The 26,233-nt window shown below is 43.2% G+C and overlaps 1 protein-coding gene across 4 annotated transcripts in view; it reads left to right on the forward strand.

Moving 5' to 3' along the window:
* Positions 1 to 1,850: 1,850 nt before the first annotated feature.
* Positions 1,851 to 26,233, forward strand: part of LOC118780162 (disks large-associated protein 4-like) — a 136,273-nt gene continuing 111,890 nt past the window's right edge. For 3 of the 4 annotated variants that reach the window (XM_036532502.1, XM_036532505.1, XM_036532503.1), the window contains exons 1-2: positions 1,851 to 2,152; positions 15,862 to 15,996. The gene's annotated coding sequence lies outside the window, so the exon portion shown is untranslated. The remainder of the gene's footprint in view (positions 2,153 to 15,861; positions 15,997 to 26,233) is intronic. The other variant, XM_036532504.1, reaches the window with a different exon arrangement.

The following is a 26,233-nucleotide window of genomic DNA, read 5'->3' on the forward strand; positions in this document are numbered from 1 at the left end:
GCTGGATTAATCTGGCAGGTAGATACATATACAGTATATAGTTGTTGCCATTGTATTGTTGTATAGTTGTTGGGCATTGTATTGGGGCAGAGCACGCTTCTGCTTCAGCACCCCCTGTGGGGGCGGGGGGAGGGGGGCTGGGGCAGTGAGGGGCAGCATAGTAGTAAATTGAATGGGTCAAGGGTGATTCCAAAGATAGGGTGAAAAGACAGGGGGCATATAAAAAGAGCAGAATTATACCTCCAGGATGCAACATGAGGAGCTGAAAAAGTTTACTGAAAATGTGACTCACCAATTTAAAGCCTAACAATTTAAACACAGTTAAGTTTGTTTAGAGAAATGGCCTCACATATGGATCAATTCCTGTCATGGACAACTTTATTTCCTTTAACATTTTAGTTTGAGATTTTAAAAATAATGCTCTGAAATGGCTATCTGTGTTCCACGGGACAGTGTTACTTTTGCAGTAGTTTGAATTAAGTCAGCATAAACACAAAGTGCTTCTACTACAATAAATCTTTGGTTTTAAAACATGGATTAACTGCTCAGTGAAGAAAATAACTGTAGATTCCCCTCACTCACAGGTCCCCTTGTACAGTGGCCATGACTTAATAAAAAGTGATTAAAGCTAGATCAAAACAGCCCCAACTGCACACATTGCTATAAAGCAGAGTATGCAATTACCCGATATATAATCATAGTGAGTTGACTGTATTCTTCTTTTTATTATTATTTATTTGAAAGATTTTTTTCATGCACATCTAACAAGGCCATTTGGCAAGTTACATTAAGTGCATATTACAGGAGGAACAAAAAGAACAGATGAAGAGCAGCCAATGAACAGTGACTGAAAGTCAAGCTGAAAACTAATGCAAAAATACAAGCATAAAAACACAGTTATGGAACAAGTAAACCTTCAGTCTGCTTTACAAAACCAAGCACATTTGCTTTACATTAGCATTGTGTCAACATCTTGAAAATGGTAGCATTTTCTCTTTTGAAAGCAGCCATGTGTAGCGATGTATGTTCACTGTTATACTGCAGACACTTCAAAGTGAACATTTATCTTACCAAAATGTCACAGCTACAACATATGCTGTTTACAAATGTGATTATTACAAAGTTATGTCATAATCTCTTGTACCTCACACCTAGCCACAAATGAGACATGTGTGCATTTAGATTTTTAGAGATTTAGGCATTTTTACCCAAAATGATGATTATTTTGACATCCACTGTAATCTTACCATCAGTACAGAAAAGTGGGTCCTCAGAACAAAACAAACAAAACTATTACAAAATCCATACTAAACAGAGGAAAAAATCTTGCTTGAGTTTAAACACAGGGAATTCTGGGAAGGGTCAGAGGTCAATAGAGGAGTTGATAAGACTTCAAATCTCGTGTTACGCTTCATGATGATTGTATAATTCATCAGTGCAATCATTACATGTTGTTGAAGTCATTTTCTTTGTTCGATTAGAGGAAAGTAAATGACGCAAGCATGCTTAGCGCCTTAAGGAACTTGTCCTACCACAGAGCGGAAATGGCACGCAGAGAATGTCAATGTATTTTCAACCTGCGCTGTCCCTATGTATTCATCTTCCAGCAAAGCGAGGCTGGTCGAAGCAGGTAGCTGTCCGTGGTGCTGACTTTGCTCGTTTGAAAAAGATTTGATTTCAGCCCCCCGTACTTTTCTTTTAGTCCTTATTTCCTGCGCTTACGTTCTACAGTGTTCGCTCTCCAATCTCTCCCCCCCCCCCCCCCCCCCCCCCCCGCGCCACCACCCCCACCTTCTCTCTCTCTCTCTAGCTCTCCCTCATCCTAAGTCCCAAAGGACCGTTGAGCGCTGCAGCATCACTGCCCGCCTCACGGAGCTCTCTCCTCACTGCAAACGTGAATGAACTGCTGTAATGGGGTTCTCGAAGAGGAGCGTTTTCCCCTCGCCTTCTTTGACGCACGGAGAGAATGCGAAACATTAAATAAAACAACACACATACAAGCTTTTTTTTCATTCTCGTTAATTCACCTTTTCATAATTAGACGAGCGCAGCCGGTCTAATAAAATCCCAGTCTTATTCCGGACCCTTCACTAACACGATCAGGATAACCCATTTGGTTGCATTGCTACGGATCAACGTCCAGCGAAAAAAGGTATGTTTACGTGTAGCGTTTGATTCCGGCTCTCGTGTGTGTTTATTTATGTTTATGACATAAATATATGTATGTCCTAGCGCTATATCACAGGACCTATTTAAATATTTATGTTCAGCGTATCATGTGAATTGTGGAGAGAGGAGAAAGGTTGATCTATTATTCTACAAATACGTGTTTGGTATAAAATATGTAGGCTACTCTGTCTGCGGTAACTGTCGGTGATTTTAAAAATGAATATCCGTGCACTCGTATTCAACAAGAAACTGTTTTTTTAAATGTTGACCGTACACTTACCTTTTGTTTGACAAACATTTCTGTATGAAGAGTATGTTTACATTTAAGGCGTTCATTCATTACAGGTAAGAAATACTGGTTTTTATGATATCTATTAAACAATACCCATATCAGAACATCAATGGTAAAATGTACTTGAATGAGTTCATTGCAAATGGCTATTTGATTGGGTTAGGCTATTTGTTTGTTTGTTTGCTTGCCTGTTTGATTGAGTGGTCTGGAGTTTGATAGTATACTAATGACTGGAAAGGAGGAAGTGCCGATTAATTTGCAAAACAGTTGCTCTCTCAAATGGTATTACAGTTTGTCGCAGTAATAAATGGTAGATATGTGCTTTATCACGTTTGTTTACGACATCACGTCAGCTGTATAAAGTCAGTTTACCAGAGATACATTAGCTACTATTGCGATGTCAGCTCACAGCATGGATACTAAAGTCAAACGTCCGTCAAATGATTCAGTCGTTCATGTCAGCATTGCTCCGAAAACGGTTGTTTCTAACTGCAGTATTTAGCGAGTTTTTACTACTAATAATAACAGCAGTACAGATAGGCCGGTGTCCCAGTTTCATTAATGACTTGGCAGTCTTTGGACCTACCCTAAGGTCTTTTCCTTACGTGAGCTTTACATCATTCGCATTTCCACCGAGCAGTAACTGGAGGAAGCACGTGAGGTTGAAAGGAAGGACTCAGAGCGCCGGCTTATGTCACTTTCCCCTCGGTGTGTAGTCATATGAAATAAGATCAGAAGGGTAAGGGTTGTCGTCCACCGTTGTTACGCTTGTAAGTTCTCTCCTTGCTCCCCCGAATCGCTCTTTCTTTCTCCGTCACCGTAAGGACCGAATGTATGCTACACCGTGTGTAATGCGTTAGGCAGGCCTATATATATAGTTCAACCTTTTGTTTTAATATATACACACACACACACACATTGTGTACAAGCTTAATTGACAAATAAAACAACAGCGGACAAATACAATGAATGACCTTGGTAATTACATTAATTGGATCATTATCCCGGGTCACATAGTTTGCTACTTCAGTGCGAACCGATGGGGGTTCTGTTTACGAGTCCTGGAAAAGAAAGAAAAAAGTAGCTGCAGTCAAACGATTTGTGACTTTCCGCCCAGGCCTGCACCGTTTTTATCGGCCAGGAATCCAACAATTAAAAGCTCATTTGAGGAGCGGGGCGTTTAATAATTCATCCGCAGTCTCTGCAACAAATCTCCATACCGCGAAGTGGACGGTGTTGTTGTGACAGCTTGGAGCTCCCTCGTGGCCTGCAGCGAGGGACTGTTAAAGTGAGGAACCGATAATGACAAGAACAGATAGCCAAAAAATGTATTTTAAAATTAAAGATAATAGACAAAAAATTTTGAATTGTTTTCTAGACGTCTTCTCACAGTGAGCAGCCAAACAATATTGGTATGAAAGTGTTTTCTTTTTTACTGTCTACACCCGGAAGTACCAGGACATTGTGTTCTTTTTTATTTCTCCCTTGTTAAAAGAGCCCAAGAGACATCAAATTAACATTTGGTGTAGCGTCCCCGTTTTGACGCACAGTGTTTTTTTAATGACCTCAATAACATTGCCTAACTGTTTTAGTGGCCTCGATTTCTGCCCTGCCAGAGTCCTCGAGCTAAAATACCACACTGTTCAAATACGAGCGCCACTGCGTGCCTGAGCACAGCCGCTTGTAAATCTCTTGGAAACGATCCGTCATGCTGTCCTGGCTTTGCCACGGGTGCCTAACATGGCAAACGTGGATTTTTCGTGTCATTCCTTGGTTACAGTGTGCCAGCATTGCCTGTTGGGAAGTGCTTCACTGATGGTTGTAACTACAGACACATCAGAAGAAAATGTCCACACTGTATCCAAATACAATTTCAGTTACAACTTTCTTCCAGAACAATGGTTCATTTTTTCACTTGAGGGTATACCTGTATTTCTTCTCCAGAGTCATTGACATATATTGGCTACAAATGTAGAAACGGCACTTTGGCTATTTGAAATATGTTATAGTGTCTGTGAGAGTGTGTGTGCATGTGAGTGTATGTACGTTATTCCCCACAAAGGCTTATTGTAGAACAACTTCACATAGTCCCAGAGATACACTTTCTGCATCTCTGTGCAACATTACATCATATATTACACCTTTAATGGTGTTGATGAAATGGGAATTTAGCATTAACAGTCTGTTGAAGATTTTAAAGTAACGAAGATAATGCTATTTAAGTTACAGGATATCATAGGCTGTAGCCTACATACATATGGCCATAGAATGTGCGTGTACCTGTGACACCAGAAGTTGAGGTGGGGGTGCAGGGAAGACTCCTCCCCACTTTGGCCACTGTCAGATATTTGTTTTGTCTCCCAAAGGCAGAAAGAAGTTCAGGACCTAGGACAGCGGGGGGGGTCTTCTACAGGGAAGCACAGCTGAGGTTGATTGGCAATCAGCCTAGGTGCTGCTTGTTGCCTTCATCATGCCTGCTGCGCTTTTGGGAGCAGGCTGACATGGACGTAGCTCCAGTCAGTGGCATGGGCAGCTTGTAGTTTGCAGCTTGTCCTCAGTCTGTGTGTGTGTGTGTGTGTGTGTGTGTGTGTGTGTGGGGGGGGGGGGGGGGTTATTGTTGTGTAAGCACAGCATTGGGATAAATATATTATCGACTCATTTTTGGAGTATTTTCTTTCTTGTTTCCTTTGTTTCATTTTCACTAAGCAAAGGGGAATGAAAGGGCCACTTATGAATTTCACATGCTTGTGTGTGTGTGCATGTGTGTGGGTGTGCGTGTGTGTGCGTGTGCGTATGTGTCTGTGCAGGCATGTGTGTGAGTGTAGTTCATCCGATCCACACAGGGCTCAGTGGCCAGAATTTCAGTTGACACGATCAAGTCATTTCCTGCTACTGGTCAAATGCCAATAGCATTTTTACTTAAAGGCGTGCGTAGGACTTCTTCAGGGCAATGAGGAGGGAATCTCATTTCATTTTCATCATTTTCTCTTTTTCGTTGGAAGTCCTTCTGAAGGCAGAAGGAAGCAGTGTAGACTGGGCCAACATCAATTAGCTCTGCTGTTTTTCTTTGACTGTTGGCACAAGGCCAAGGCAAAGTCCTTGTCTGTAATTTTCAGCTAACCCTGAATATAATCAATTAGTTACAGTTTTTTGTAATGTTTTATACATTTTTGTGCATTTCCGCTTCTTGTTTGCCGACACTGCTTGCATGAATGGAGAAAGTTGCATCAGAAAAGAATTCCTTGCTCAAATTGAAGGATGAGGCGCATTGTGTTTAGACAGAAGAGGGGTCTTTGGTGCCCTTAAGACTTTTCTCAGGATTGTGCTGTTTGTTTTTTAATAATGGAGTGTATGTTGGTGGGATTTCCAGTTTTTGTACTTCAGTGCTGAACGTTCTCACATCCAGTCCAGAGTGTTTTTCTGCCCTCTGCCCTTGTGCCACGTCACGCTGTGTGTTTTGCAGAATGAGTTGGGGGGAAGGGGGGGGGGGGCTCTGTTGCCCCACCCGTCAAGGCTTGCAGTGCTCTTATTAAAATGTCCCTCTCCCCCAAGGTGCTCCGCTGAGTCATTCGTGAGCCGGCCTTAAATCGCCTGCCAGGAAGCTAATAGTAGAGATAGCACCACTCTTTACAGAGGGGGGAAAAAAAGGAAAACAAGTCTGGCATGTCCCCAAAGTAATCGTGGGAGTCGCATTGGCAGGCTCAGAGGAGGGTGTGACTGCAGTAAGACGTCGTGATGCCACACATGGCAGACTCACTTCCCCTGAATTGACCTCGGTACCGCCCACCCCCTCGTGAAGAGGCCCCTGTCATGTGACCTGTGACAGGGCCAGGTCAAAGGTTAGCCCCTGGCTGACTGCTGTATAGTTGTTGTCTGCTTTGGGCACAGACATGAATCACAGCCCTCACTGTTACTGCAGCAAAATGTTCAGTGTTAAATTGACTCTGACAGGTTACCTTTTGGAGGTTACTGTTGGGCTCTCATGGAGTAGGTTAGAGTTATTTTAACACTGAATTCTTTGCTGTGCTAGTTTGATTTTCCTGAGGTGAGAGAGACCACCTTATCAAGGCCTACATTAGGCAAAGCCACAATGTGCCTCATCCTTTGAGAATACAGTTAAGACATTAACATTTTTTTTTGTTTTTGTGACAACTTGCACATTTTTTTTTTTGCTTCTTTTAGCCAAAGTTGCAAAAATGAGGAAATGAAGTCAATCTGGATTAAATTTGTGTTGCACAATTGAAAGACTCATTGCAGTACAATTGAATTTAGGCACAAGTGCCTCCACCATTGGGTAAACAGCCCTTCAGCTCATTGTTGAGAAAAACATAACAATGTTTGCAGTCACTGAAGCAGAGAGGCGGCAAGGTTATTCCATTTGTTTTGAGGGTCACGGGTAGAGTGCAAAATTTACGACCACCTGTCCACCTCTGTCTCTCCCCTGATGAGTTGTGCCGGCGTGGCGTCGCTGGCCCAGTGCTGCACCTCGACCAAAAGCATGAAGAATGGGGACAAGGGCTCACTTCATTGTGATTAAATGATGTGATTAGCCAGATCAGATGTGCTGTATGGGAAAACACTGCTCATCGATTGTTAATGGCAGGCAAATGGTGCATGAAATAGTCTCGTGCTGATTTAGAGTCAGTCAGCACCAAGCTCATGGGTGAAAGAACAACTGCTATTATTACTATTACTATTATTATTATTACTTATTTAGAGTGCTTCACACCACATACATTTTCATAGTATCTGGTTTTACAGCTGGATAGTAGATTGTAGATTGGTCTAAGGTACGATGACGGTAACCCACTTTGAACCTGCAGTCTTCTCATGACAGGCTCATCTCTATGCCACGCGGGGGATCCGGTTTAGTGGGGCGCAGCTGCGTGTTGGCGCTTGCGTGTAGCGAGTCTCTCCTCCTCCCCGGACGGGCAGCTCTTCAGGCACCCTGCCCAGTGCACACTTATTCCCGGCCGACCATCTCTGGCTCTCCACAAGCCGCCCTGCTCAGGACGCGTCTGTCACACGCAGTCCCCAGACGGCTCAAGAGCCGTGTAATTGCTGCTATGACGAGGGACGGGGCAATGGTGTCCCCTTGCGCTTGGCCCGCAATCTGATCCAGTCGTCCGGAGGCCGTCCAAGTCCTCCTTCACTATCTCTCTTTCTCTCTCTCTCTCTGTCTCTCTCTCTTTATCTCTCACCCTCCCTCTCCATTTGCCTCGTTGTTGTCTCCCCGCCGCCCGGGTCACTCTCTGTTGGCAGGGCGCACCCGGAGTGAGTGCCGGCACGTTGAACCCGAGCCAGGGAAAACCTCGGAGGGAATGTGTTTAGCACAGCAGATGAATTCCCCCGTACAAGCAGACGCAGACGGAAGATGCTAGCCAGGAAACTGCGGTGTGCCACACACACATTTCATGTGATTTTATTCTGAGAGTGGCCCTCCAATGTAACATCTCTCTAGCGGGTCTACTCGTGTTAAACCTGGTCGTTCGGCAATCCCGAGTGAAAATGGGTCGATGAACGCGGCAAACTGCTTATGATAAGACTTCCACTGCAGGGCAGGATGCGCATCCCCCTTGCTGGGTGTTAATGTGCTGTGTGACATTCGCACTGCCAGGGGTTTCGTTGTAGTCCGGGTCACGAATGTCCACCGTCGTTTGAAGTACAGGTTGTCAGGATGGATGGATTTGTCTGCTGTTCAGAGAGGACGTGCAGTCAGGCCTGGCTGGAGTTTTGATTCCAGCTGGAGGATGGATTTGAGACAACAAAAATAGATCTGGGTCTATAAACTGGAAATAGTTCTATTTACCAGGATCGCAGCATGTAGGATTACTTTAAAAGCCAACGGTCCTAAAATAAACACAAACCAAGGCTTGCAGTGGGGGTGGGATGTTTGAAGGCCTCCCTCCATGTTTTTAATGTACTCTGTCATCCTTGAGTGGAAGTGTATTTTTAGGTGTTTGACCACAGTACATTTATTTCTGCATCTGACAGTCCATTCTCCATAGAAACTAACAGATCTCTGAGAGTCGGAGAGAAATGATTGAGAGGGAAGAACTGAGAGGGTTCGCGGCTCCCACGGCAGCTTTTACCGTCGGTACCCAGCACCAGCTTATCTCTCGTGATACCTAGGCCAGACAAGGCAGAGTGGGTGAAGCCCACAAAGGAGGGCCTGGGTCTCTGCTGCCTTCTAGGTTTTAACACGCCCCCCCCCCCCCCCCCCCCCCCACACACACACACACACACACACCCACCCACCCACACACCTCGCTGCAGTCTGATATGCCTCCTCTTCACACCCTCTCTACAACCTCATAGCACTTCAGCTACTTGCAAACGATGCCCTCGACCTACTGCTGTCCGTCAGAGAACGTTCGTCTGACTAATATAAGTGGCACTCAAACACGTGTTGGTCTTTCTGTTTTTTTTTTTTTCCAGAAATAAGTGGTGTAATTTAAGCGCCAGTCAGACGATCAAGGCACAAAAGGGTGTGTTTTGTAGAGTTCTTCTCAAAGAAAAAAAAATCTGGGGAACATGTTTGGCTGGCTGTACAAAGTCTTTAAAAAGCCTTGTAAAGGCCATCTGATGGTTGGAATGTGAAGTTTCCCTAGGTTTCATATTTTTCTGTTTGAGACCCCCACGAGCCAGGACACATACCTAATCATTCTAGGGATCATTAAAAATGATGTGTCTGCTGTGCAATAATGACGTTTCTTCGTCACTTGTCTTCGTCGACGAGTACAAAGTACAAAAGAGGTACTACAGATGGAATAGGTGAATGAGCTGTGGTGTGAAGGGTCCCTGGATCAAAATGTTTTCCTCTATAGTTGCAGAGTTCCCTTGTATGGGAAATTTGCACAAAGAATGAATGACTTCACATGCAATGGGAAAGACAATCTTGCAAGCAAAAGATGGAGGACAAAGTCAAATGTTTAGGAGCAGCCAGGCTAGCTTGACTCCAGTCCTGGAGGGCTGCAGTTGAGGAGATTTTCATGGCTGCCTTTCATCCAAGGATGCTGTCAAAAGAGGGAGCAGGAAGGAAAAGCTAAATTTGTGACCACAGAGATTTGTTGAATTAGCCTCCAGATGCTGTGGCCCTCCAGGAGTTTTTCTGCTGTAAACTCACAGAAAGCAATGGCATCCTAAAAAGCTGAACTAACATGTGCTGACTGCACCTACAGTAGAAGTGTTCATTTCAACGAGGAGAGTAGTAAAACCACTGGCAAAACCTTTTCAACGCTGTTTGTGATGTGAATAGCATAGCATAATCATAACATCCCAAAGCGTCCTACCTTAGCCTTGACAGAGTGAACTGAAGCAGACCAGCCCTACTGACAGAGATGCCCTGTCAATCACATTTCAGGGGCTGGCCCATGGGGGAGTGACTTAGCTGAGCAGCCCCCAGGACACTCAAGAAATCATTTCCATTATCCCTTTTCCCACCAAGACACAACAAAAAGGGAAAGAGGAGAAATAAAAGAATAGCCCGAGCTTGATGCCAACAGACCAAAGGAGAGAACAAAAACCCGCCATTCTTTCCCGTCCACCATTGTTTCATCCCCGCGACCTGACGCCCCTCATCCTCCACATTTTAATTTGTTGAAATGGAGACCATGTGCATCTGCTAGGCTGCGGTTATTGTACTGAAAGTCTCCGCGGCACGGTCTTGGCTGTGTTACAACCAGACAGAATAGATCCTATGACACTAATTGCGCGCTAAGTCGGACAACGTACACCGGGGACGATTAATCGGTACACAGCAATTAACGAGCCTGTTTCCCGGGGTGCATAATTATTTTTTTTCATACATTCGAAATGAGAACAAATCTGGAAGAGAACTGAATATTTGTTCCATTTAATGTTGTTTACAATCTTAGAGTCCTGGTTCTTCTGGTGAGAAAATAAATTAATTGGGATGAGCAGTTGTAAATTTGATATTTGATCACTCGTAATTTCACTAAAGACTGTCACAATATTCAGTTATTGTGGTATATTTACATGTAGCTCCCTAAGCCTGTGCCTCAGAGGTTGCAGGTTCCATTTTCAAACAGGGTACTGATATTGGATGCTTAAACAAAGCAATGGATTTCTGTAGTAAGTGACCAAGCTGTGTGGATAACAGAAAAAATATATACCATATAAAATTCACAGATCTATAAAATTCATGCTAATCAAACATACTGTAATAACATGATCTTACAGAATCAAGTCAAAGTCCAGTACAGTTAAACAAAAATACTCACCAACAGTAGGTGCCTGTCAGTCGAGGTATTGGTCTTTTGGGGCGGTCAAAAATTACTTCAGCCATGTGCAGTAAATATTGAAGGCCTGCCTGGAGCCAGTGAGAGGTCAGGGGGCTCTGGTTTGTTGGAACCATGAAGGGTGATCCATGATACTTTAGTGGTGCATAGAATGTAGCACTAAGTATGTGAGCAATGGAACTGACTGGGGCTCCCGAACAAAGACGCCTGCTTGGGAAGCACTTTAATGAGACAAGAGAAGGGAAACAGAATTGAGAGGAGCTGGACATGTGCTGCTTGAATATATATTGCATGTGTCTTCTCATGACAGGACAAGGCTTTGATCATCAACTCCAAAGAGAACCCGTTTTCCTGCACCAAAAGCAATAATAAAGCCCAGCGATGGTGCCTCTGGGTGCTTGCATGCACAACTTTATTTATGCGACTCTATTATTCATTGTGGGTGTTTGAGCCGTGAAGGGGTTCCTGGTATGTGTACACAATTGTGCATGTGCTTGTGCACCGTTGAGTGATCTGTGTGTGAGTTATTTTTGACAGCTGCCGTAATCTTAGCAAAACAGAAAAGATCATTTGGTGCAAGACATCAAAACCCACGTTTTAGTCCAGGTAAATACGATACGCAGTACTATTGACAACAGTATACATGTTAGAAAGGACTCTTTTTTGTGGTCGATGATCATCTCCATAAATGATTATTGACCACACCCAAACAACAACACAACCAGTTTCGCCTGATGTCCATCAATGGGGTGGTACGAAAGGGGCGGGCATCTAAAGTCGTGGATCACCCTCATCGCAACACTCACAGTGGCCTGATCCCAAAGACTAAATGCTGCGCATGACACACAGTCCTCTGCTTCACTGTGAAGGACATAATAAAACACATGATCCCCTGCCTCTTATTTGCAGTGACCACCCCTGTAACCCAAATAAGGCAACCAGTATATTCTGACAGCTGTGCAAACAAAGAAACAACACCTGCACTATGCATGTCACACTGTTTGTGCCTGTATTTGAATCTCTCAATAAACATGGTAATTAGTGCCCGTTTCCTAGTCCGGGGTTATGACTAATGATGTATTTCAAATTCAGTTTTTCCTAGTGTTTGTAATAATAAACAATGAAAAGCAGCCACATATGATGCTTGGAGGGAAAAGTCCTATTGAGATCACTGATGCTTCTAAAAAAGATCTGCATACCGCGGTTTATCTACTTTAACAACAAACGTGTTGATAAATTGATTTGGCACTTCACCTGAAATGGAATAATTCAAGAAGTTCTTGCCAGTGGGCATTTGCGCGGTGGTGAGAACGGATCGACTTTGAAGTGTTTTCTCCCAAACCTCCCTTCAGCAAATCAAGCTGTTCAAACAGAGCATCAGGTAGGCCTGCGCAGCAGGGTTTTAGATGAGACATTAGGGACAAAACCGAATGACCTCTGCAGCAATGGAAAAAAAACCCAAAACAAAGCAAACAGTGCTGATTGTTGTGAAATGTGAAAGCCTGTACATTTCATTTTAGTCTGTCTCTCTTTCTCTGTCTGCACTTTGGCACACAACAAATGAAATCTAAATGGCAGTGAATTAGATACAACAATTGTTCGTTAGTTTTTTGGATACTTGGACAGGACTGCTATGTTGATGACCATGCCATGGATGGCATGCTGTCTGGGTTTTTGTGGTAGAGTATTTAATGCATATGGGTTTGGTGTGCCCACAGGGACCGGTGGTTTCAGGAAAGACACACCATCAAAGAGGTAATACTCATGCAGACCATCAGGAAACACACACAGCACAGCAGCAGTGATGTGGGCAGCCTCTCTGACATATTCCACCCAGTTAGTGGTACCATCAGAGGCACAGTTTCACTTAGAGGTGTGGCCTGCATTTTGTATTTGTACAGTTCACATTACAGCAAGAACCATCCTTGTCTCTCCAATGTCATTACTCCTGTTGACAGACTGACCTGCATTAGGATCCTGTGAGGCAAGTCCATGAATTAATGTTTCTGGGGTTTTGCCATTTAGCAGAAACTTACATACTTAAAGTATGCATTTTCTTTTTGATTTACAGAAGAAAAATGCATATCTTGCGTGGATCAATCTGTGACATTCGGTTTTGTCCCATCTGCATAACAGTTCTGTTCCACATCATAGCCCTGCTTTAGGCAGAACTGCACCACCACTGCTACATGGGACTTTGATGCCATCGTGACACCCGGCTGCAGATGACTGCAGAAATCTGAGAAAGCATAGCTCAAAAGACTGCAAATCAATGTAGCTTAAGAAACTTTACAGTGTGGATCAGCACAGTGCTGCTTGGGAGCACCTGTATCTCTCACAGGCCCCTGATATATTCACTTATATATTTGCTTAGAGAACAGACGGTTAGCTTCCATTTCTTAACTGCATCGATTTACACTGACACACACACACACACACACACACACACACACACACTCGCACACACATACAAAGAGACGTGCACACATGCCTTCACACATGAGCATGCACAATCAGATTAAAAATCAACAATATTACATTACAAATTCCACTGGAAGGAAATTAATTTGTCATCGAGACAGGGACCAGCCCAGCATGCCTGACATTACACCAGAGTAAATCAGCATTTATTTAAAACCCTGGTAAAACTGTCGTCCACCATCAACTGCTTGTAGAATGCTGACACCACTGAAACCAGTTTAGAACTCCCAGTGGACTATTAAATTACCCTGCAACCATTGCGTGTGCTTAGTGTGTGTAGACTTTATGACTTCATCGGTAATATGTTTGCTATAGGGCAAGGTTAGAGATGCAGACAGCTCAATGCAGTGATTGAAACCCTTTACCCTCAGGGGCCTGTAGCATGAAAGAAATATCACTGGCTATACTGCATGTAAGGTTTAACATGTAACATAAAAATGATGAGGCTCCTGGCATGGTCGAGGTCTGCAAACTAGAACATCGAGTGAGGAGTTTCTGAAAATTGATCGCTGATTCTACAGAAATTAGACAAATTTGCATTTTTGTGAAATCTGATGTAACCCAGATGAAATCGGACTTTAATGTACAAATCTGTAATTTCCCCACATCTTAGAACATTAAATGAAGATATTAAAAATTATTTATGTAAATTTCTCCATTCTCCTGTCTGCTTTGTAAGCACCCTTTCTCCACTCCACCTCTTCTTAACTAATCAATTATGAAGAAGGGGAGGAGAGAATTGTTAGTTGTAAATCCCTGTTTTTGTCACTTGTGAATGAATGAATGCTGTTAGTTCTTTGGCGATTTCTTCCTACTGATCAGCATAAAATGAGCTTTCAAAAAGAGAGGTTTCACTCTTTCTTATCATTGTTAAATTACCATGTTAATGTTGCGTGGGCACAGTAGGTCTTGATGACAGTGGATCAGAGAAAGTCCAGATTTTTTCCACACTGTACATGTGAACGTGTCTGTTTGTATGTGCATGTGTTATTTTGTGTGTGTGTGTGTGTGTGCGTGTGTGTATGTGGACATGTATGTGTATGTGCATGTGCGTGTCTGTGAACATGAGTTATGTTAGGTTGCTCTGCTTCAGCTGTTGCAATTTCAGGATGATGGCTCCATCCCGCTGTATGTTTCTGAGATGACTTTTGAGACTGATAAATTGGAAGGTTTCCTCTTGATCGCTGATCCAGGAATGACACACACAAAGAAAAGTGGGGCGTGTGCTGAGGAAAAGTGAGAGGAACTCAAGCTGATTGAGCTGCTGGTCCTGAAAACTTTTCAGCAATCAGAGCGGCACAGACAAAAAACTGATCTCTGCAGTAGGATATGAAGACAAAGTGCACATACAGTATCTGAGAGTGACAGCTGGGCAGTGTAGAATTTTTTAGGTGTTTACTGTGAAAGGAAATGCATTATTCAAACAGTATATAAATTGTTTGTGGCAGTCATTGGAAGGCCTAAAAAAGAGCTTGTTACAGTGGAAATAGGAGCTGATGTAAGTATATAAATATGGAACAGAAGAGATTGCAGTGAGGTGAAGGGGTAAAGATGAATGATGCAGATTATTGAAACGGATTGATGCATACAGCACTCCGCTGTAGGCTGTGGAGATTTCTGTGGATGTGTGTGCATGCGTGTGTGTTGGGTGTGGTTATTGAAGCTGAGGGAGTAGTAAGTTGAGGCAGTTTCCAGTAAATTAAGTGGTGCCATAGAAATTACTTGAGAAAAAAAAAAAAAAAAAAAAAAACTTACGCTTTGGGAGGTGACATCGGACACTGTCTCGTTCTCACTATGGAAATGCAATTACTGTGCATGTAATCTCTTGTAATTAGTTAGGCCTCTCACAGTGAGCCAGGCCCTGATCCACTTTTTCAAAAGGACCCAGTGGTGATTCTGCTGCTGCTACCTTCTTGAGTCTTTTTTTTTCCATTTCCTCCATTTTAAAGGTAATCCCGGCTCCTGCAGTGACTGCTTCATACATGTGCGCTAGGATCTCATTGCAAAAGCAGAGGAAGGGAAGTCTTAAGAGATATACAGTAGACCAGCGATCTGACAAGTCAGGGGCTTCTTATTTGGCGGTTAGCTGGCAGGCACCCGTTGAGCTCTGAGATTTCTCCAGTTATCCGCTTTCAGGATGCCAGGGTGACATCAGATTCACCTGCAGCAGTAATGGCATGGCTTTGCAGACAATAGTGCTGTGATGTGGGACAGAGTGTTGATGCAGACTAGGATGAACTGAACAGACCCCCATCTCCACCACAAAATTCTGTAGAATATGCAAAACACAAAAGGCCATCCACATCACTGCACACATACGATGCCTGCCCCAGTGCAACTGTATAGTCTGATGGTTTGTCAGAGTGGTCAGAGTGAGCCATGCCCATTTCCCCACCTCTAAAAATGCTGTAATCCAGTCACTGACATAGCTGTAATATCCACCATGATTTCAGTATGTCTTCTAGATAATTTATTGAACAACATAAAAAGCCATTTAGATTTTCCATTTGTTGTGTCTTGTAAAGACACCCACATTAAGCGTCCCAGCTCTCCCGTTTTAGGAGAATCTGGGCTTTTTTGGTTGCTATTTTTTTTTCCTTTACTGCAGTGGTCATTCAGTTTTGCCCCTAATGTCTCATCTCGAACCCTGTCGTGCAGGTCAACAGCCTGACCTCCAGTCTGAACAGCTTGATTCGCTGAAGGGGGTTTGTGTGAAAACACATCAGAGTCGATTTGTTTCCACCGTTGCGCAAATGCCCGCCGGCACGCACCGCTTGATGTATTCCATTTCAGGTAAGGTGCTGAATCAATCTATCGATGAATCTGTAGTTAAAATGGATAAGTTGCATTATGCTAATGTGTTTAGAAGCACCAGAGATCTCAGCAGGCCTTTTCCTACAAAATCTGTGCAGTGTTTTTTGACGGATTGTCTAATACTACAGCTAGTGCAATTTGAAGCAATTCATTAGTCATAACCCTGCTTGTGAATTTAGAAACAGGCGCAGCTTACCATGTTTAGCAAAAGATTCAAATACTGGCTATATACAGTATGGCATGCACACTGCAGGTGTTGAAGGCTGCAATTTCATAGTCAAAACTTACTGTTTCCCTGATTTCAGTACAGGCGTGACCACTGTAAGTCAGGAGAAGGGGACTGTGGTGTTTATTGCGCCAGCAGTGCAGTGCTGCTTATGTCATTTATATTGGGAACTTGGGCCACAACTATTATTTTAGTACTGCATAGTGTTACGATGATACAGCTTCAATGTAGTAGCACATCATCAATGGAAAAGGAGCTCTCATCAGTGCAGACCCACCCCATCGGTAGTGTCCACATCATTATAGCATTGCCCTACTGATGGAGAATGAAGTGAGCTAGTTGTGTTGTTGTTTGGGTAAAAAGTGTGGACAGTGATTAATTATAAAGATTTTGAAGGTGCACTTCCGTATTTGCCACATCTTTAATGAGGGTCATTTTGTTTTGATGGTGTGCATTTCCAGGATGCTGTCAAAAGAAATTCATAATTCCCACCCACACACACACACACACCCGTACAGACGCATGCACGCACGCACGCACGCACCCACGCACACGCACACACACACACACACACACACACACACACACACACACACACACACACACACACACACACCAACAATCATTATCCCTATGTAGAAATATTTTTCCTGTTCATGTTTTTTCCGACCGACAGCAACACTGTAGCCCAGAGAAGTTAATGCACAGCTCAGAAAAAGCAATTAATTTAATCAACGTGGCACAGGAATGGAATTGTCATTATGTGCAGAAAATGCAGCCTGCACATGAAGTCAGCCTGTGGGCATACAGAAGAGTGATATCTCATAAACTGGAAACAGAGTGGCCAGCATCCTCTTCAAACAAGAACTGCGAACCACTTATATTCCAAAGAGCCTGTGATGACTTTATAGATGAAATGTGTTGCCAATAAATGTGAAGCCACACAGCATGAATTCAGGGGAAAATTCACAAAGTTTTGATTGCACATTATACTCTGTGGAGAATCGTCATAGTGCATGTTGGAAATGTGATTAATGGACAACTTTCAACCTCTTTCCAGAATGTTCTGGAAATGTCAGCTTTGTATCAGCAAAGCACACCCATGTTTCTGTTTTTCTGTATGCTGCTTGGATAAATGTTCCACAGCCTTGACTGAGGTTTGAATCACTATGGCTGTGTGAATATGTTGATGATTTTTTTTTTTTGTGTTGTGCAATTTTTTATATTTTATGTTTCATGTTTTGTGTTACTGCTTTTTTGGTTCTCTCTCTAAAGAGATTATAGACACCTAAGTGTTTAAATATTACTGTGCAGGCATCCAAATGCCTTTGGGAACAACTGTCTTATATGAGCCAGTCAAAAGTGTTTACTCACTGGACTAAAACTTTTCGATTGGTACTAACCTGTAAGTCCCTCATAAGACTTGATTATGCCACCCAGTTTGGGGTGAAGCCTCACCCTCCCATCACAAGCAAAAGGTCTGTTTTTATATCAAATATAGACTTATACTGGTGTGGTGTGTCAGAGTTCTCAGCAAATCTACAAGGATTTTCCAGAAGGTGTAACAAGACTTAGGGTGGCTGTGGAAAAGACATGGAAGTAAAATAGCTATAGAAAAAAAGCACCATGTTTACGTGTTTTCTGATCCCCAGTTTGCTGGATCTGAAGGCACTCTACTGAGATGTTCTCAGCAACTAAAAAAAAAAAACAACAAAAACAAGAAAGTCTCATTCAATTTGCATGCTGTGCAGTTTTGAAAGTGGAGCGATTGGTTATTTTTTGAGCCCAGGCAAAGTTTTGCCCAACAGAGCCGAGGAATCTTCTGCCCGTTAAAGTCATAGATTAGGAGCAGCTCAGATTTAAAGGATTGAAAATCATTGATGTGTCAGCATTGCTGCAATTTAATTATTGCAGGATCTTACAGAACAGCTCACAAGTCAATGCAGCTGCTGAATACCCAACCAAAGCTTTTTATTTCCCTCTTTTGAAGTGTTTGCTGAGAATGCAGTCCATCTGTCAAAGCTTCCACTGAGACAGTAGGGAAACATCAGTCAAAAAGTTTTGATAGGCGGTGCCAGTGTGGTATAGGGAGTAGGCTGGTAGATAGAAGAATGTACGTGTGATTCCCAGGTGGGACACTGCTGTTCTATGCTAGTCCAAGGTACTTCACCAAAATTGCTTCTGTAAATATCCAGCTGTATAAATGGACCATATATAAAGTGCAATCAGTGTAGCTCATCCTGGATAAAGGTGCCTGATTTCCCATCTTATGTGCAGTGTAATTTTCAATTGTTTTATATTTGTGGTACTTATTACTCAGTGGCTTCTGTAGCCATACATCAACTTGTCAGGAAATGTTGCAGGTTTCGTTTCTTAATGGTAAGGATATTACTTTGAGAACAAGGCTGGTAATGATTCGTCTTCCCAGCCTCTTAAGATATGAGAGCCGATACTTTTCCTTATTGAACACAATAAATCAAACTTCTGTGTGCTCCATTAACCAGACTTAGCCTGGTGTGAGCCTGGTGGCTCATAGGGTTGGAGATTATCCCTGTGGCAAGAAGCAGCCTGATGTACAGATATGCTCCCTGGACAGGATACCAGTCTAAGGCAGGGCTATTAGCCACAATTCATCTCCTTTAATGACAAGCAATGCCTACTTCTAAAGTCTTTGAACATAAGAACAAGGAATTGGGTTGATATGCACAAGCCATATACATCATTTTAGCTCACCATCTACAACAAATCCACAGCAAGTGTGTCAGGTCTGGTTTTGAATGACTCAATGGTATCTGGATCTGCCATAAATCCAAAGAAGTTAAACCCTGCATTAATAGGTCTGACCTTATGACTCCAGCACTTCACAGTTTGGTCCCATGGTGTAGTTCCATAATCAGGTTCTCAATTGACACTAGAAGCTGAACGGTACTCGTTTCTTATTTTTGAAACTCAAAGTGGCTGTCAGATGATAATTGACTGTGGATGGTTTGAATTGGCATGGCATATGCTGGTTCCTCTGGCACCAGGAAGCTCTCAGGTGATGATTTGACTCACATTAGCAGCTTTTTTTTTTGAAGTATTATTGCACCCACCAATTTCCGTTGCAAGCTAAAGGGGCTAGCCGGCTATGATTTGACAGTAGAAGGTACGTTTTTAGCTGTGTAGCACATTACGATATGTGTGACACAAAGAAACGGGAGGAACAAGAACAGTGTGCTCCCTGAGCAGGCTGACAGTCCATCTCTGTGCACATCTTACATTGCTATATACTGTATCTGTCTGAACGCATCACAATAACCATTCTTCTATACTGACATACTCATATGCTATCTGAGCAGATCTGCTGCACTCCTTTTCTGCTTTGTGTAGTTTGTCATCTGTAGCCTGCTTGAGGGATGCGCTCCCATTGCCTCTATTCCCAGCATGCTCTGCAAAGAGAAACAAAGCTGTTCTACCGATATCCTGTCAGTCATGTGACAATGAGGAAGAGAACCTTCTGACAGGTGAGATCTGCCTCTTGTCAGAAATATTCACATCGTTATGAGAACCTCTCAACCAGGCCTTCTTCAAAATGTGGGTGTGAGGTCGTGCTGTATCCACTGCAAATCATCTTTCTCTTTTCCCTGTCTTTCCATCCATATCTATTTGAAGTTGGTGAGGCTGTTATGAGGATTCATGGGTGATTGTGCACTTTCTAGGCGTTTTTAATACCCTGTTCTTTGTGTGAACGAGTTTTTTTAATGACCTAATAAATTCCCATTTTAACAAGGCTGTCCTTATGAGCCTTTTGCTCTTAGAGGCTAAAAATGAGTCTTTATGTCTTTTTTTGGGCCTTTAAAAATTCTGTCTAGAGGGGAATTGTAAGAAAAGATAACTATTTCAATGAGAAGTGGCCCAAACAGAGAAAATGACAGGATAACTTAAAGCTGCGTTAGGGCAGGATATGACAACTGAGTGGCCATGACACACAGTCACAAGAGCCAAGTGCACTCTGGGTAACTGCCAGATGATTTTTTTACAATAGCATGTCAAATGGTCAACATGGGGAGTGTATGATAAGTGCATCACACTTCATTTGTGTGCCCTGCTCGTGCGAGGCACAAAGAGTCAAGAGCAACACTTACACTCACACCATTACCCACACTACTCGTTCAGTGTGGGCTGGTGTGAAGTATGGCAGTGTAGCAGATAAATTCAATCCAATGGCCTGCTTTAGCAGGCCCCTGTCTTGTCACATGAGAAAACAAAACCCTGGTTTGGTTGGACATGCCAAGCATGTAAGGGCCATTTCCTTGATGTCAGGAAATAATATCCTTTTAGTATCCCTAATAGTATCCCAGTTAATATCCCTTTGCTTGGTATCTCAATCCTGTTATTGTCTTTTTAAACCACCTGCCACCCACCATTAGTCTCAATGTTAAAGGGGCTCTTAATTTCACCAGGAAACCCATTTATTGTCCTTTTAAGAGTTCATTACACAATTATTGAGAACATTAGACTTAAGCAATAAATTGCTATGGAGTAATATAATTGCTGTACAATATGGCAATAAAATGTACAAAATAATGTTTAGTTTTCTTTATGTAACTATACAATGCATGAATAAGCATAGTTAAAAGTGTTCTTCATGCTTCTGTGTGGCAGAGCAATTGGAAAACGTTAAAATCTTGTTGAAGGACTTCAATTATATAAATTGAGATCACAGTGTACATATTAGATGATGACTTTTTTTTTCGCAGAAAAGCCAGAGGATCTATTTACCAAACACACAGCTGTCAGGGAGAGCTGGGGCAATAAAGTCCCGACTGTTCCAAAACTAAAGCTGTCAAAGTATCTCATGCCTCTTTTTTTGTAACTGATATAAAATTTCATAGAAATCAAATAAAGCTGGCATTTACTGTGCTGGCCCTGTGATCTCCAGGGGGCCATACTCCAGTATGGAAGTCCTTTCCTGAGTCCAGTTATTTCTCAGTGCCTGGCTTTTATTTGTGGTCAGCAGTGAGATGTGGTCATTCCTCGGACCACTGAGCTTTGCTTTGTGCCACAGTTTTGGCCATTACACTGATTTAGGACCGGTGTTACATGTAGCCTGCAGGCTTGGAACAACACCCATTTCTCTTCCCTGTCTTGTCCTGCTCTCAAGAAAATACATGGACACAATAAATAACTAAAAACGTGTGACAGCCATTATTTGAACCCCAAATTAACATCGTGCCTTGTATTAGTTGCTTGTTGACCCTGAGCTGTGTGTTCTTAGTGTCTATTGCAAAAAATACAACAAAGATGGCAGCTGAGTGTTGTTGCCGCTTTAAAATACAGCACAGAATTATATTTATTCATCATTTACATTTTACATTTAAATTTAAATTTCTCTTTTTTTAAATTGGTTTTTTCATGATATTACCACTATGTGATCAGTATTCACTAGGTTAGTGAAAAATTGATCATCAGTTTTGAGACATGCTTTTGAAATTAAACATATGCTTAATAATGAAATCATTATTGCTGTAAGGAACAGTCACTGCAGAAAGTGCTAGTTGTAGTTATTGCTGCTCTGTTATTGTACATGTAATAAATAATACTGTAAATATAGTAATACACATTTCTGTATGAAGAACCAAAAAACTGTAAAAATGATTTGTATGTACAATGGATTGTTTTACAGGCATAGACATTGGAAATACTGGTAGCAATCAGAATGGCAGGCATCTCATTTCATGATTAACTTTTTAAAACGATTAACTTTCCTGTTTTCATAGTTATTAACTTTTCTTATACATACAGTAATTATACATTTAAATTCCCAAGCTGTTGGGCCATCTTCCAGGTCTCACAGGTGGATGGAATTTAAAACTCTGGAATCTTCATTAAGCTGATCCTTCCCCACATCTTACAGATCCAGTCCCCAAATTTGCATAACAATTGTTTCTCTTCTTCACTGATGTAAGTTTTTTTTTTTTTAATTCAACCTTATATTTCCTCTGTGACCATTAAAACCTCTGTCTCTGCTCTGTCAGTTCATCCAGTAATTTAAATTGCATTTTCCTCCAAATCTGACAGAGTCCTGTATAATGAATTAGCTGAAAGATCTTTTAGGCTCTTAGCTTAAAACTGTTTTAAAATAGAGGTCCCCATCAAGATTTGAACATTTGCATCTAGTTGTTGGAACAAAAATCTAAGATTACTTCAGTATAATGGTCATCATTACACTGTGTGTATGGACAATTACATTACATTACAATTACTGTCCCCCCTATTATTATTATATGCTCAGTAAAAATGGCCTTTGTGCACAAATTTCAAATAGAGCATTGCAGGAGCTAATTGTTGGTGCAGAGGTGATTTCTTGAAGCAGGGGTTCTTGCACTGATGAGTGGCGGAAAAGTGACTGAAGAAGCCTGACCATTGCGTATACCAGCAGCCCTGAACAAAACTGCACACCTGCGTCTCACTGCAGGACCGACTGGAAACTGCAGCTGTGAAGGATGTTGCCTCACTGACTGGCTTGAGACTGAAGAAAATTGGCAGAAAATGCCCCTCCACCAACCAATGGGGGGAGTGAATGGGCAGAGCCATTGTGTGCTCATGGTCTCTGATGTGCAAGAGCCAATTAAATGGCTTTACTCTCCATAGCAGACCACTGTGATTGGTTTGGACCCGTTCATCAGTAATATTGCACACAATTTGGGGTCCATAAAACATTGCTTTCCCATCTCTACTTTGAGCCGAGATGTGCACAATCACTGATACTCTAATTTCATTTTAGCTCCCCAGTCCCTGTCTGATTGCCCACCCCACCCTACACTATGAGCTGCAGCATCATCAGGTTCTCCCTCACCATCACAGGGATATCCATATGGGAAAAAAAAAACATCTCTAACATCTTCTGCCATTTTTGTCCTTGTTTGTTTTCGCAGACGTGCTATTTGTGTGTAAACACCGCTTTTGCGTAATTCACGGCTGTGGGAGACAGCTGTTCCCAGAGACATGCAGAGGATGAGGCCGTGGAAACACTCCTCCAGTTTATTAAATTTGACTGGATCTAATTACCTTGAGTGAGTGACGGCGGCGTGCAGTGTGAATGCAGATCCCTCCGCGGCCTTTGCCCGTGCTTGAGACGGACTGTTCAGCGTAATGAATAGTTTTATTAATCATTGCAGGGTTGCTGATCCGGCGAATAAATCTTTCAGAGAAAAGGCAGCCAGTGGCTGAAGGGGAATTGCATTCGTCAATTTATTCCAAACACTTCCCGCCTACAAAACATTTGTGCATTGCGTGCTCTCCCAGCCTCCAGAAGGAAACCGAATGGAGGCAATCAACCACATTTAACAGGAGAGGGACGGCGCCCTCGAGGAGACGTGCCAAACGGCGGAGCCTCGGCGTGAATGGGGCTGTGATTTGTGTCTGCTGGTCCCGGCTCAAAGGCCGACCTGATGTAGACGCGCTCAGAAGAACCGCGCGTAGTCTCTCGTCCTAATAAGGGAAACAGGCAGTCGCACAAAAAAAGCATGACTGCGCATTCTTTTTTTGACCGAGTCTGTTTTTCGAGTGATGACAGCGTCACAGTGCCCGCACGAGGTCTCGAGTGCTCTGCTGCGGGGCTAACAGCGGTGCAGCAGTCGCCAGAGAAAAACAAGCTAAATTAGCTCAGCAGGGCTGTTTGTGTTTCGACTGTGCGTCCTAACAGGGTTATGCTTGCGCACACACACACACACGCACACGCATACACTCATACACACACACACACACACACACTCACGTGCGTGATTGATTGGGATGGCCCTGGGCGTATGTTTTTGCCAGCCTTGCGTTTGCATCACAACTATGAAGCCACCCTTCAAAGTTGGCAAACTGATTAAGGCGGGAGTCACGGGGGGGTTCTGAGTGGCGCCGGAAGCACCTGTCCCCGCGCCGTGTGGCCCGTGCCACGCGGCGCCACTTTAATAATCCGACGGGCGCATAATGAATTCTGTTTAAAAGTTCTCAAGGGCCCTCGAAGGTTGTTGATTCAATGGTCCTGATTAACAATGCCGCGCCGTGGCCAGCCCGGGGCCCCGGCGGGTTGTAAATGAAACGTTCCAGACCAAACAAGGACCTGTCAGTCACGCACGCGGACCCTGGGATGGAGGTTATCCCAAGCCCGTGGCAAGGAAGCGAGTGGCGCTAATTAAAGCACCCACCATACAACAGCTCCACTGCCGCACGGCACAAGCTCGGGGCCCCGGGGTCAGAGTGACCAGGTGAGCCGGTTGTGGATGCACGTGGCTTATGGAATGTCCTCTCTGACAGAGCAGCCTCCCCTGGGCTTGTGGTCATTGTGTGCCTGTACAGAAAAGAAGGGGGATGAGGGGGAGGACCTTTTATCTCCTTAGCAACAAAAGCTTTTCAAATGTGAATGTGAAATGTGAAAGCACAGGTCAGAGCTCATCCCGCTCTCGGGGAGCAGAGCTGCAAAGCTGTGTGCTGCTGACCCCGCCCCTCAGGGGATCCTGCCAGTCAGAGCGTGTACCCGAACAGTAAATCTGCCCAGCAGCAGCTTAGAGCAGGCGGTGGCCTATATCACACCCTCCCACCCCAGACAGGCCTGCAAAGTTGGATGAGTTTGGGGAAACTCATCCAACTTTGCGATCAAGCACAGCAAGAAACAAGCACGCAGACAGCATGTCAGCTCTTTCACGTTCACCAGATTGTTAGAAACTCCGGTGACAAATGGCAGAAAGATGACACACCAACAGCCTCCCAAAGGCACTCTCTCTTTAGTGTCATGGCAGGCCACTCCTGAAGCACACAGCAAACTGACAGGGTCACAGGTCATGGAGGATCACACAGCTCCAAATCCAAACAGCTCTTCCTGACATCTAAATGGTAATTTGACTGGCACAGTGGGTACCATCATACAACCTGTGCCCAGCAAACCAATCTCTCACTTCCTAGTAGAGCTGGAACATTTTAAAAATCTGCAAACAAAATACACAGTGCCACTTTTCATTCCTGCAGTTTATATTTTCTATTCACGCTCAACCTAACCACACTCCAACAACTGAATAGCTTTATTTCCCAGCAGTGGATCAATTCTACAGTGTAATTAGGGAAAGATGGAATTTCTGCTGTCAATGGATGTACTAAATTATGCATTCAAAAGGTAAAGGACAGCGTCTCTGTGAGGCTGGAATTTCAAAGTCATCTGTCTTTACAAAAAGTCCATTTTACCATTAACATGTTAACCAGCATGTGTATGTACAGAACATATAATGGCATGTATAATTGTCAGCTTGGAATGTGCATAGCAATTAGTGTGTGACAAATGGCAGCTATCTGTTATATTAACGTGTGCAGTGTTATGGTAAAAGCATGAAAACTCTCAGCTTGGAACATGAGTGAAAACGGGATGTATTGGGGATACTGCTAAGGAGACAGCTACTTTGTGAATAAATATTACTTTATCAAAAACATATATATGGTACTGTACATTTCAAAAGCAAAGAAACTGGCATATGAAAGACAAGAACAAGTGTGCTGGGGTTAGGCTGAATCTGGGCCAAAGTCTGTTCTGTGCAAATGCCTTTTCTCCCCATCAGGCAGGACAACTGGGTAGGAACATGCTGCGAATACGTAGCCAAGGATTTCTTTTGGCACATTGTTCTTGCATTAGGGTTTTGGGTATAATTAGTACCTCTGTGCTGAGACCATAATTATTTCCCAAAAAGAGGGCACTGTCAGGGACCATGGCTAATTAGCTTTTCGCTGGCTTCAGAGTGTTTCGTGGTCCCCGGCGACGCATTCTGGCCCTGACAGCTCTGAAGTCTTTCAGCATCTGATCTGAGTCCGTGCTGGGGTTCTGGGTCAGCGGTGTCAATCACTCAGGTGCCAAGCTTTTAGCTTTCATTCACATATGTAAAATGATAATTCCTCTCCCTTGCTTTTTCTCTATCTCTCTCTGTCTACAGTACATATAAAAATTACACACAAAAATTGCATATTCAAAGGTGA

The sequence above is a fragment of the Megalops cyprinoides genome, chromosome 7 (genome assembly GCF_013368585.1).
Source record: "Megalops cyprinoides isolate fMegCyp1 chromosome 7, fMegCyp1.pri, whole genome shotgun sequence".
Classification (NCBI taxonomy): Eukaryota; Metazoa; Chordata; class Actinopteri; order Elopiformes; family Megalopidae; genus Megalops; species Megalops cyprinoides.